We start from the raw sequence: 12,615 nt of genomic DNA on the forward strand, positions 1-12,615 counted from the left end.
TTTTCCCCTACACTAGAATTTCGTTAATTCAACTCTGACTAATTCAAAAGAAAAGAAAAGGTGATTATACATTTTTTTCCTATGGGCCAGAACATTTATATCCTGAAGTTAACATTCACTGAATAACTTGAGCTTGATGGGCCAGCAGAAACCTCAAAATTAATTTTCTTTTTTTTGAATTCCGGGTTTCGCATGCTAAAACCACGATACGATTATGAGGCACGCCATAGTGGGGGTGGAAGATTAATTTTAGACCACCTGGCGTTCTTTAACGTTCCTCCAGTGCATAGTACATAAGCATTCTTGCGTTTTGCCCTTATAGAAATATGGCCACTGTGGCCAGGATTCGAGCCTCCAACCTCAGGCATACCAGCGCAATGCCAAAGCCACTACAACACCACGGCGGGTAGCATGAACATGCCTAACCTAAATGATGACCCCAATGAATGCAGTATTTGGGAGCTTCAATGTCATTCCTACATTGGTCATTAGAAACTCTGGCGTTTTTGATACGCCAGTCATTCAAAACGCTGTTATTTCTACATTAGCTGTCTACTTTTATTCCATAAAAACTAGGCGCACATCCAATCTGGGGGCATTTTAGAATCAGGTTAATACTGCCAAATGAAACACTGCCATGTCTGGCCATATTTTCCATGTCTTCTTTAATTCGGCCTGCCGAATTATTCAATTAATTTCACTGTTCCTGTCAAGGTCAAATTGTTGGAAGTTGACTGTATATGAAAACTTCACAACAATGAAAAAGAAAAAAGTGCATTCTCACCCATGGCTGAAATTCCATGAGAGGCACAATCTGGGATCTCGTAATTTAAGGGTTACACGACGAACAGCCAGTTCAGTGGAATGCCATCTGTACAACCAAAGTGCAGCCACATAAAAAATGACAAGCACTCCCTTGTTGGCTGCTGTACAATACAAGTGGCTCTCTGATGTGCCTGCACGCAATGGTAGTTTGCAATAAGGAAGCTAACAGGAAGCACAGCCATAGAAAGCTAACATTCCTTTTTTTAACCCTACATGGATGAGTCAGAACTGTCATGCTTCTCATGGTTTCATAACAAGAAGAGCGAAAACATGTTCAGCAGCTGAGAACTTGGCACACCGTCCTCGAATTAGTGCATTCACAGGCAGCTTGCATAGCAACGCCGAAGTGAGCGCGACACTAAAAGAAAATTGTACAAATAACTTTTTAAAAATTCGCGAGGCATTCATTGTAACTGTGAGTCACCCAGATAATTAAATGCATTGAGACATGTCAGCTGCGCGAGAATGTCAGAACGACAGCAATCTGAGACATGTCAGAGGCTTGCACCCCGCCCCAGCAGATTTTGACAGACAAACGTAACGAGCATAAGTTACTGCTGCGTGGTGTGGCAGGCAGCTTGACTAAGTGTCATTTTCCTTCCTGTATTGGTTCACCGCTCCGACTGCCTCTAGAATGCGTCCCCAGAAACTTTCGTGTGTTTATTCTTTGAGAGTATTACATGACTGTTTTTGTGTTCCTGTAGCACTTTTTCAGTATGTGCAGTTATTTCACTTTGTTCTCACTAATGCCCTCCCATGTTCTGTACAATGTCTCTTGTATTGTAACTCTTCCCTCCCCTATCCATTCTCTCACCCTTTATCGTTCCTACAGCCATGGGACAGTTCAAGTGTCCACTGCAAAGTGAGACAGTTACGATGGCTGCCAAGCAGTCTTCTCCTTATTGTCGTTTTTTCTTGCTTCTAAATATAACAAGATGCTACTGCAATGAGTGCTTTTAGAGTTGCAGATTGCAGGCTGCACTGACCTGTTAAGGCTACGGCCAGGTTCAAGTTTTCAATTTGTTTAATAAGAAGCAAGTTAAACGCCCATGATCTTATGTTTGAGTAGCCACCGCACGTCATTCACGTCATTCAGTCAGTGTTGCTCCAATGCCTATTCCTATGTGCTGGCTTTGATCACAAAGCCAGTTTTTGTCAATGTTCTCACAAACATTCATTTGAAGCTTGTCATAATGATGAAGGGTCATGGAAATAAAAAATGCATTTGTTATATATGTATATGCGGTGCTTCAGAATGAGTTGGAAATTCTTTGAAGATAGGCAAGATGTGATAATTGAAATGATTTGCTCAGGGTGGCTTTTATCAGAGGCATACATTTTAGAATGACTATAAGTACTATATAGTCAAGTAATTAAGCATTTTAATTAGGCTAACATTAAACAGAAAGAACCAGATGATTGACGATAACATAAGACTTGAAAGCCCATCATCCAAGGGGTTCAAAACAATTAAATGCCAAAAGTTGGCATTGCTCATTTTTGCAGCATAATGAAGTCTAGCCATTTTAACACACGAAGCTGAAACTGAAATGCTAAAGGGCTCATGTCATGTTCTTTGCAGGCACCCACGAGTGACACGACTGCTTATGTCTCACTGTTGGATGAGCATAAAGCGAGTGAGATTGTAGCTTGACAAAAATGCTTTCTGCCTGCTCAGCTGAAAGTGGGGCTCAATCAGACCTTCAGCTGTTACAAATATCCGAAAACCCAAGCCCAGCAAAACCCATGCGTACGTTATGCATAACTGTTCGGTATCAATACCACCACCTGCTGTATATATTTGATGACAGAATTTTACATCCAAAGGGCATATGGCCTGCCATTACACTGGTCCTTTACACGAATGCCCATCAAAAATGCTCGTAATACAGTGTAAGTTGTAAGGCACCATTGAGGGAGCATTCTACTGCGAAATATTTTCGAAAAGGCTTAGCAACAGCAGAGAAAGAAGCAAATCAAACATTGTAAGGCAGTGGTATGAGGTGGGAAGCTACCTTTCCGCCCAGCAGAAGCTCTCTCCAGCATTCGCAAGGGGCATTTCCCCCTGCCGACTTCCATATCGGAGCCAAGGGCACACGCTGCATTTATTTTCCAAGCCCAACCTGCTCTTTCTCTTTTTGTTGCTTATTTTCTATTTCTACAAGTTAAAGATGAACTGCAATAAAATTTCGGGCCGTGTAGAAAGCCCAGTTTCAGATAGTGTAGATAGGCCATTTTTAATCGCAGAGAAAAAAAAAAAGAACAAGCTCTGCCATGTGTGCGGCTCCTCTTCTCTTGCACTCAGTCTTTCCTGCACTAAAGTTCAAAATGGTGAAACTGTACCAACTCGGCCAATTTTCTATTTTGCCAACAGTGTAGATGCAAAAGAACCTCCGTGCAATCGCACTGAACAAAAGAAGCACTTTGTTGTTTGCTTAGCTGCGATAGTAGGGCAAGTTTGCCTATTGAAGAGTGCACGCTATCCGAAAATGTAGCTTAACACGCACCCATATAATGAACACTACCTGAGAGAACAGTATAAGAAGAAAAAAAAACTCCGCAGATGCATGTCAATCTGACAATCGATACATCAAAAGACAGTGAAACTGCGTATGTAAGTTCTCACACTCATCGTCGGAAGTACTAAAGGTCTGTTGGATGGCTCACGATCACAGTCAGTGAAACCTGTGGATGCATTGCAGTAAGCTTACAAAAGTAGGCTCTTTTGATGCCAAAAGTGAAAGAAATTAGAATCCCACTATATTACCGCTTGTCCGAAATTGCGCACGACCCAGAACAATGAGAACCAGCATGGCTCCTTAGCATAATCTCAGAGATTAGTCGGCGCAGTGGCATGCCAAAAATTTTTGAGGCGACATGTTGGGATTTGCGCCATATCTGCCAACATCCAGGTGTGTGCATCGTCTGCTTAGGTGCTAGTTAAAGTCTGTTAATAAGAAAATCAGACAATTACTGACCTTCCAGTGGGGCCAAGATTGCTTCAACAGTATATACTACACCAATTTAGCCAATGTGAAATTTTGTTGTGACTTGCTTTTAAATCAGGCTAAAGGAACTACTGTGCAATATGACCGTGCCAAGATGACATTAATGTTATGTGGGGAAGCCGTTTCTGTGTAAAGATCAAAAGATGCGCATCACTAATCAAGTAGGAAACATTTGTTTCAACCCATCGTAGCAGCTGATGTGCTGGTTGTTTGTTTTGCCTTTACTTTCGGTTTTTGAAGCAATGACTGTCAAGGTAAATATTTAACACATGCAACATTGCTTGTATTTCCCAGTCTTAAAGAAACTTCGCCTAGATCAGGCACTTTGAGCTAGGAACAAAGATTTCGGATGCGATGCATGACATATCTAATGAATAAGAGTTTTGGATAAACTATGCTAAAGTAGTTAAAGAACCAAGGAATGGGCAAGCTACTGCAGATGGTCAGTATGACAATGACACCTTACTGTTGTCCAAGTAAGAGCTCCATGCGATGGGAACAATTTATGCCATGTTATCTTGTATACAGTTGAACGTTAACGTAAATTGATATGATGAATGATCAGAATATAGTAAAAACATGCATGCCTTGCGTAGATGAGGTAGCTGCCATAATAATCTGAAATGTTTCTCAGTATTATCAGCATGTAACAAGAAATTGGACGCTCACCTTTAAGAGTGAAATGCGATAGCATTCAAAGACCCCCGACTGCTTTTCATGCTTCCCGGCAACTGCAGCTTATTTAACTATAATGTTTACTGGGGAAATGCTGGTGGCGAACGCTATGCACAAAGGCAAGCTTTCAGGTAGAAACGCAGCCTCTTGCGTGGGTGGATCTCCTGTTATTGTTTTGCACGTTTAATATTTCAGTCTGAGAAGAGCTAACATAAAAGACGTGCATTGTTGGTGAGTGAGTGAGTGAAAACACTTTATTTGGGCCACAATATGCACTGTTGGTGTTTTTTTTTTTTTTCATTACGTGTGTCTGTGGGCTGCCATTCTCAAAATATCAAATAATAACTTTGTAAAGAATGAAAGAGAAGGTATGAGCAACTTTGGTGGTAGAAGAGTGGTTGGGTATGCATGGTTTGGAATTTGGTTCAAAATTCTTTTGGCTGAAACGACGTCTGATGCCGGATGCGGGACGCAGGATTTTTTGTGACACGAGGCCCTTAATGCTGTCGCGTTAATATGCACTTAGACAAATATTGCATACAATGGAGTTCAACTGTATATGTTGTCAATACCCTAATAGGTCACAGTGGCCAAGAACGAAGCACCAAGGAAACTGAATTCAATGCGCACAAACTAGAGAAATCAGAAGAATGTTCTCTCCAGGGAATATGTGAAGTTTGAGGCATCCGTAAAGTAACACAACAACCAGTCAAACCTTCACAGCAGCTGACATTTAAATAGCATGCGCCTAAACAAATCAGTGTGCCTATTTTGCACCATTCCACTTCAGGAAGTGCAATGCCCAGTGGAGGCCAATTTTAACTATGTCTCATACTCAAGTTCTACCGTTCAAGACTTTTCGAGTGAACTAATAGAATATAACAAGAGCAACCCAGTCCAGTATTTTTAGCTGTACAGAACATGTGGCGTATCCCATAGAATGCCAACAGATGCATTTGGAAGTGTGCTGAAAAGCCTTATTTCAAGTCAACCAATTTCTATAGCAAGGCAGCTACAGCAATATAATACAAGGACCTTCGGCCTTACTTATCACGCACTTATAGCCTTTGTTACTCTTCATTTCCTGATGTGATAGAGGTGTGGAATGCCTTACCCAATTCTGTTTGTTGATAAGGAAAATACTTTTGATTTTTAACATGCTTTATATATTGCATATAAGCCTTTGTTTAACTGAATATGTGTTTGTGGCATGTAGACTGCACAAATGACTATGATCTTACCTTCCATGTAATGAGCCCAGGTAGAGGTTGGCAGTGCTAGTATCGGGGGTGAAATGGTATAGCATCCACCTCGTATGTGTGGGAGGTACTAGGTTCGAGTTCTGGTGCCGCCGGAAGACCATTTTTTTTCTGATGGATAGAGATATAGGTACCATGACCTGGTGCTCGATTGTTTATATGGGCGGTTCTCATCTTGGAAGAGGGCCCTTTAGAGATTGGCGAAGGTCTCTGGGCATCCCTTCTCCCTCCACAGCTTCGGTGAAATAGTCCAGCATCCACTGCTGCAGTGGGAGGGAGATAGTGCTACTGCCTATTTGTACCTATCTTAAGTACCCGTAACTTAGGTACAAGTGCACTCCCAGCCAGGTGCTCGGCAACTATGGGAGTTCCAGGCGCTTGGAAGGACACCTACATATTGTGAAGTTGGCAGCATGGGATCACCAGACTCCTTTTCGAGAGTTGTTTGGTGTTTTGATTGTCTTGGTTCTTGCACAGCAAGCAGAGCAGTCTGTGCGAGCCTCTGCCTAGTAATGCACCCCTGGAATGCTGGATGCTTGGCCGCGGGGCTACTTGTACCAGTCCCATAATTCGTTAGGTGTTCGGCAGTGGGGATCGAACCACGCACCTCCGAGCATCGTACTCACTGGGCTACTACTAAATAAGGAAAGAGCTAAAAGGACATTGAGACATACAGAATGCTCGATAACTTCAGCCCTAGCTGCATCCCATATAACCACAGTGTTGCACAGAAACAGACAACTGCATGCGTGGGAATCAAGACGTGTAGCAAAGGACGTGGAACAGAGGTAGCTTGTAGTACTGGTAATGATGGTTCAAGTAAAGACGCATTTCATGCTTAGGATGTTACTTTTGTATGTGTGACAGGCAAACATTTTGTGTTCTTTCTGACAAAGTGAGCATCCACTCATGATAAGGCTGGCCCGTTTGCAATTCCAGAAAAATTTATTGATCTAGTTGATGTCAGTGCTTCCCTTTATGGCCACTTAGGTTTTTAATGTGCACTGAAATCTCAGTACCTCATCATTTTAGGCCTTCTGCCCCTATAATAGTGTTACTAGTACAGCCGAGGATTTTTATATTTGTGTTATTCATGGCCATACGACCACTGTAGCGACTACGAGTAAAAAATTACGAAGTCAAGTGCAGCAGGCAAAATTTTAGCTAGCTCATATGAGCACTTCTTTTGCTGTTCTCCCGCATATTACGATTGAATGTGCTTGTAACAGGTAAGGTTAAGCTCATGCTCACAAGGCTAGTGTGGATAAAGTTATCTGTATAAGGGTGTTCCTGTTCTAAGGCGCTGGCGTACAGAAAGCCTGTGCTTGCACAAGTTAGCTAAAGATTTATCTTGACGTACACCTGTCTCAAAACTACTTTCTCCCAGGCTATTTGACACATTGTTATACGAAAAGAAAGACTGCAGCATGAAATCAGGGAGACTCTTAGCTGACCAATGCAATGGGCATATGGGTGTTCTTAGATAAGACAGCTTTTGTAGATAAAACACATGTTGGACAATGCTGCTTTTCTAAGCCATGGAACAATAGAAAATCGTAGCTGATCAAGCTGATGTCATTTCTCTGAGCGCCAGATGTGTACATTTCAATGATTAAGCAATGTGGCCTTGCCATCTTTGCCCCGTATTCCTCTAGATCTGGCTTGTTCCCTCTCCTGCTCTTTCTTAATCTCCCAGGAAAACCTGCTATCATCAGGCTCATCCTGGAGCCATGCACAAGGCGCTTTGGAAAGTGTATTAAAGATGTTTATTTGCTACACATAGGGTGGTTTCACCAGTCTGATAAAGTCTGCGACTGTGTGCTGTACACATTCCTTAACGATCAGTTCTCTTTCCCCATTGCAACATTTCACTTTGAGGGTGTATGTATATGTGTTAAGTAAAAAGCTTGCATTCAATGTGAACAAGTGAATGCGTGCCGTAACCACTTTCCAAATCAGCAATCAACTTGGCCATGTGAAACGGCACTGTTGATAGAAAACGATTTCCCTATAAACGACAAGCATAACAGCTAAGCACTATACAAACGCAGCAAATGAATCAAATAAAAAAACAGCAATTTTCACACAGAACTAGAGGCTTCCAAGAAATATGTGTCCTCCTCATTATTACATAATCGGCAAACACAGCAAAACATGTATAAGCACTTTTGCAGGAAGCATACCATATTGAGTATTTTGTAAACGTAGTGCATGGTATTGCAACATATATAGTTCCTTATCCCGCTTTTCATCAGCGAGAGCTTTCCAAAAAGCATGAAGGTAAAAGATGTAGGTTTTTTTTACGCCGTTGGTTGTGTAGGGGAAAGTGGATCCTCCGATGCAAGCGCTTCATTTGGCAAGCAATTTGTTTCCGAGTGCCTGTCGATGTAAACATATACGTCTAAATCTTGCCCTTTTTTCTCGCAACTCTAAACGATATTCCTGCACCCTCGGGAGAAGAAACGGGAAAACCCGTTTTTTTTTTTTCTATCTGCGCGCCACGTCTTTCCCCGAAGTAGTCGCGTTTCTTTGTTTTGTTTTTAATGAAGCGCCCAAGAAGCCCTTTAACAGCCTGGGCAGTCACGCGCTAGGGCGCGCGATGGCAGCAATCGCGGCCGATATCTCGTGGGCCAATACGGAGCACGACGCGCACATGTACACACTACCGTATACATACCTGGCGCTGCCCCCACGGAAGCCCCCTCCGGGGGGGCGCGGTTTCTGATCGTTCCCGGAATCCTGTTTACGCGCATTCGCTCGGCTTCTCGTCGGCGGCAGCTCGCGAAGCCAAACCCCTTCTTCTCGGCGAAGGCGGCGGAATGTAATATCCTTCGCGCTGCAGCGAAGTTGCGAAAGGAATCGCTCGGTGCCTGGCGCGCGCGCCGCAGCTCGCATCAACGAGCGCAATATACGCGACGTCGCTGGGTCGCGGCTAGTTGGCTAGCGCGCGCCTCCTTCACTGGCTCAACGCCAAACGCAGCACAGCGCTCCCGCCGATATAACGCGGTAACGCGCGCGAGGAAGCCAACGCGCATTTCGTAGTCTCTTATTCGTTTTTCTTTCGAGACGATCGCTTCGAATCGTTGCGGCAGGCGCACCTGCTGGTGGTTTCGCTTTGTAGGAGACACCTCAAGGCTGTGGAAGGCGCGAGTTCTTCCGAGAACAAGACAGGCGCGCGCGCGCGCAGTGTTTTGTTATTGTTCTTTTTTTTTTTTTTTTAAATCGGGGAACCGAGGAAGACTTGACGCACGCGCCGGGCATTCCTGAGCGCGCACTGCGTGCCTGCACGCGCTCCCTGATCGGCGGTGCATATAGTCAACGAACACGCAAGCGCGCATTTGCTGAGCAAATGATCGCAGCCGAGTGCGCGTACGATCACACCCCTAAGTACAAAATTGTAATGTCGATCGTGAGACAAATGCCGAGAGCGCGTCGCAGTTGGGTGAACAATCGCGGATGCGTGTGACGCCAACGATTCGTCCATTATTCGTTGATACCGTAGCGTGCATGCAATATATGCGTCTCTATTGCCTGCGCCTGTAGGATGTGCTAGCTGCCGGCGAAAACACAGTTTCATTAACAGACTGGCGTGTCAGGCGCGCACATTTCATTATACGCTGTTCGCGTCACTGGCACGCACAATCGTGCAGCCTCGCTTCCGCTATGAACAGACAGCAATTTTTTCGCATTGCTGCGCACCGAAGATTCCGTGAGCGCAAGCCACGCAACGATCAGCGACATTTCCGTTGGCAAATTTCGCTAATGAATTAATTGAACAGTATCTATAGCTGCGCAAGGCTCATCGGTGAACAAAATCACCCGGCCGTCCTGGCTGCTTACACATACCTCGAACTGCGTCGACGACCGAAACGCAAATGCCGCGGGGCGCGCTTTTGTGCGGACACTTGCCTGGTATGCGCGGCCTTCAAGGTCCGGCGAAGTTCAAATCAATTAAAGAGCGTCAAGTAAGCGCGCTGCGGCGCTAACGGGTTTCCCATTGCAGCCCCGCGGCTCAACACAGCGCTGAAGTGTCAGTCGTCCAGTGCTGCTCTTAAGAAGTCTCGTCACGATCGGGCGAATTCGGCACACATATCACAGGCGCAAAAATATACACACAAGCGCGCTTCGACCCCGCAGAGGTTCACAGAACAACGCGTATCCCGCTAGGCTGGCGGTGCCGCCGGTGCGGTAACCGCAGTGCCAGCGACCGTTCAACCCCGCAGGGCCGCAATCGTCCGTGTCCTGTCACCAGTGCGGCGGCATGAGGGCATTGCTCGACGGCGGCCCCCTTTTCTTTTTTCTCCGCACCGCACAGCTGATGAGGCCTTTATAGAAACGAGACCGCGACGTGCGCCGTTGCTGCCTCTGAACTACTACTCACCGACGACAGCCCGATCGTGTGGCCAGTTGCTGCTAGCCAGGCGCAGGACGAACCGTGGCGGCTTCACGCCGGATAATCGTTGCACCACGCTGGCTGCTGGCCGCTCCGCACGATGGTCGGGCCCCTGCATGGCCGTCCGACGGGCTACACCCCCCTGGGGATGCGAAGCAGGGCAGCAGCAGGCGCTGGCGACAGCAAAGCACTCACAGCGCATGCGTTAGCTCGTATGGACAAATGAATGCTTTCTCGCGTTGCCGCTATTTGGCGCCATGTATTTTCTCGCATCTCACACGGAGATATCCATGGACAAATCCTACTTCTTTCTACTTTCACTTTCTCTTTGCATTAAACGTTACCACTGATACTACGTAATTATATGCCTTAAAATCTAAAAAAGAAGTCAATGACCTGTCGCTGTTTTATTGTTTTAGTCTAGACAACTTGCCGGTATAACACAAGAAGGCGATACCTGCGGCAACACATCTAGTAGATGTGATAGAGATACAATGACGTCCAAAGGCAGCGACAACTTGGTACTTTAATTAAACTTAAAAGCAATGTGTGCTTTGTAAAGCTGCTATAATGTAAATTTTTATTATTCAAACACCTTTATGACTTCACAGCCCGTGACAATTAGCCTCAACACTAGTTACCCGTCTACTGTCGAAATAAACAGTTGTTGCGCACACCTATATCGACGGTTACAATAATGATCGTTTGTGATGTCGGGCTCCGAGAGCAAATGAGAAGTCCGCTGCTGTAGCGCTAAGCCTAACTGTGACTTCGCTGCCACTGTGATGATCATTGTTGCGGTGTGTGATCCCTCTTGTGCTCTTCTTTCCGAGCCCATGGGCAGTCTCGAGCATCTGCGGTAAGCACTCCTGAAGGATGGTTTTCTTTCCTTCTTCTCCAGCGCACATTACTTCGAAGTATGCGGAATGCTATGTGACGAGTGGACGACTTTCCCACGGAACGCGCATCTGTCCGACTGTGATCTCTAAGCTGCTCGTGCGCTGTTGATATGTAGAAAGCTGCATCATGTTTTAACCATTATAGGTGAAACACGAACGTTCGCCTTCGTCATTGTTGTATAGAAAAGCCCTTCAAGGTTTCCTGTGCGCACTACACTCATTGTCATCGGAACAAGCGCATTTGTACTGTGGTCATTGTTTAGACAGAGAAAAAGAGTTGCGATTACGATCACTGTAGCATTTCTAGTGCAATTTCTGTGATAGTAATCAGTCTGCTGCTTGTTCTTCTCGTATTGGCGCTCACGTGTCGAAAATTAGTGTTCTGACTCTCTTTCTGTTGCGTTGAAGGCGTGGGGAGCGAGGTCCGTTAACGATGCTACCCGTTCGCCCTCCCTTCTTGGTTTCTATTTTTGTTGTCCTTTTGATCGAGGCCAGCCGGCGTCAAGGAAGCTGTCAACCGCGCTGGTTAGTGTGCACTGAAGTATTTTAAGTACAGCTTAAGCCTCCGCCTTCGTGTGGTTGTTATCATTACTTTTTTTTTTTTTCCTTGGCACACACATGTCGTACGTATCGTGTGCCCGATTACCAACTGGCGCCGCGCTGTCGCCAGAAAGAACGCGTGTGTTCGGAAAAAACCCAGTGCGTGCAAAGGCAGTGTCCTTTGTCACCGCGCACGGCCCGCTAATTTTTAATTTGGCGAAACGCAAGCCATCTGCGAACAGAGATCAAACTCGTGGGTTGTGTGACCCAGAAGAATTAAAGCGGTCATGGCCACAGAAGGCTGCTTCTCTGCAAGGCACCTTTGCCTAGAGGCAGAGCCAATTTTAAACGCGCAGGGCGGCCGCGGTGTTGAGTTTTGCTTTGCTTGGATATCTACGGCGTTAGTTGGATAGTTACTGTTGTCAAAATTACGGTCATGGGGTATGCGAAATAATTTTAACCTTTCTGCAAAATTTTGTGCGTTACTTCCGCATGCGCTGTGGGCGAGAATTAATAGTTATCTCGTGTGATGGAAAGGTGAGCTTTTTCGCCTTGTGCTTTCTTATTTTTAAGTTGGAGAAGGGCGGCTGCAGAGTAATCAACTAGATGAATGAGTTTTTCCAATTTTATTTATTTACATAATTCTTTTTTGCGTCCACTGGCTCGAAGATAATGCTTGGATTAATCATATTCTCAATCATTTCTGTGCCAGTGAACTTGACCTCTTAGCTATCTCCGCATCTATTGTATTCGTTTATTCATATTTGCATGGACTAACATAAATAGTAGCAATGATGCTAATTATATAATAATAACCACCCTTATCCGATGTGGTTATTTCAAAATACTGTGGTGAGTCAATAAAAATGACATGTGGCAAAATAAGTTACTTTGATATGAAGGTGCTTATTTATACACCTTCACATGTATAAAAAGATGTATACAATTTGTTGGTTTGCCACTACATGTGGTTTGCCACTTTGACTCTGACCGGGCAAACAAATACTTTTCATTTA

General features: G+C 44.9%; 2 protein-coding genes across 5 annotated transcripts in view; one reads left to right on the forward strand and one right to left on the reverse strand.

Annotated features, from left to right (window-relative positions):
- The window catches only part of LOC142563795 (uncharacterized), a 59,243-nt gene extending 48,904 nt beyond the window's left edge, over positions 1 to 10,339 (reverse strand). For 2 of the 3 annotated variants that reach the window (XM_075674413.1, XM_075674411.1), the window contains exon 1: positions 10,149 to 10,339. The gene's annotated coding sequence lies outside the window, so the exon portion shown is untranslated. Of the gene's footprint in view, positions 1 to 784; positions 843 to 10,148 lie in introns of those variants that run through there. The other variant, XM_075674412.1, reaches the window with a different exon arrangement.
- A 501-nt stretch (positions 10,340 to 10,840) lies between these two features.
- LOC142563796 (uncharacterized protein CG43867) overlaps positions 10,841 to 12,615 on the forward strand; it is a 94,182-nt gene continuing 92,407 nt past the window's right edge. For both annotated transcript variants that reach the window (XM_075674414.1, XM_075674416.1), the window contains exon 1: positions 10,841 to 11,019. The gene's annotated coding sequence lies outside the window, so the exon portion shown is untranslated. The remainder of the gene's footprint in view (positions 11,020 to 12,615) is intronic.

Source organism: Dermacentor variabilis, chromosome 11 (genome assembly GCF_050947875.1).
Source record: "Dermacentor variabilis isolate Ectoservices chromosome 11, ASM5094787v1, whole genome shotgun sequence".
NCBI classification, from domain to species: domain Eukaryota; kingdom Metazoa; phylum Arthropoda; class Arachnida; order Ixodida; family Ixodidae; genus Dermacentor; species Dermacentor variabilis.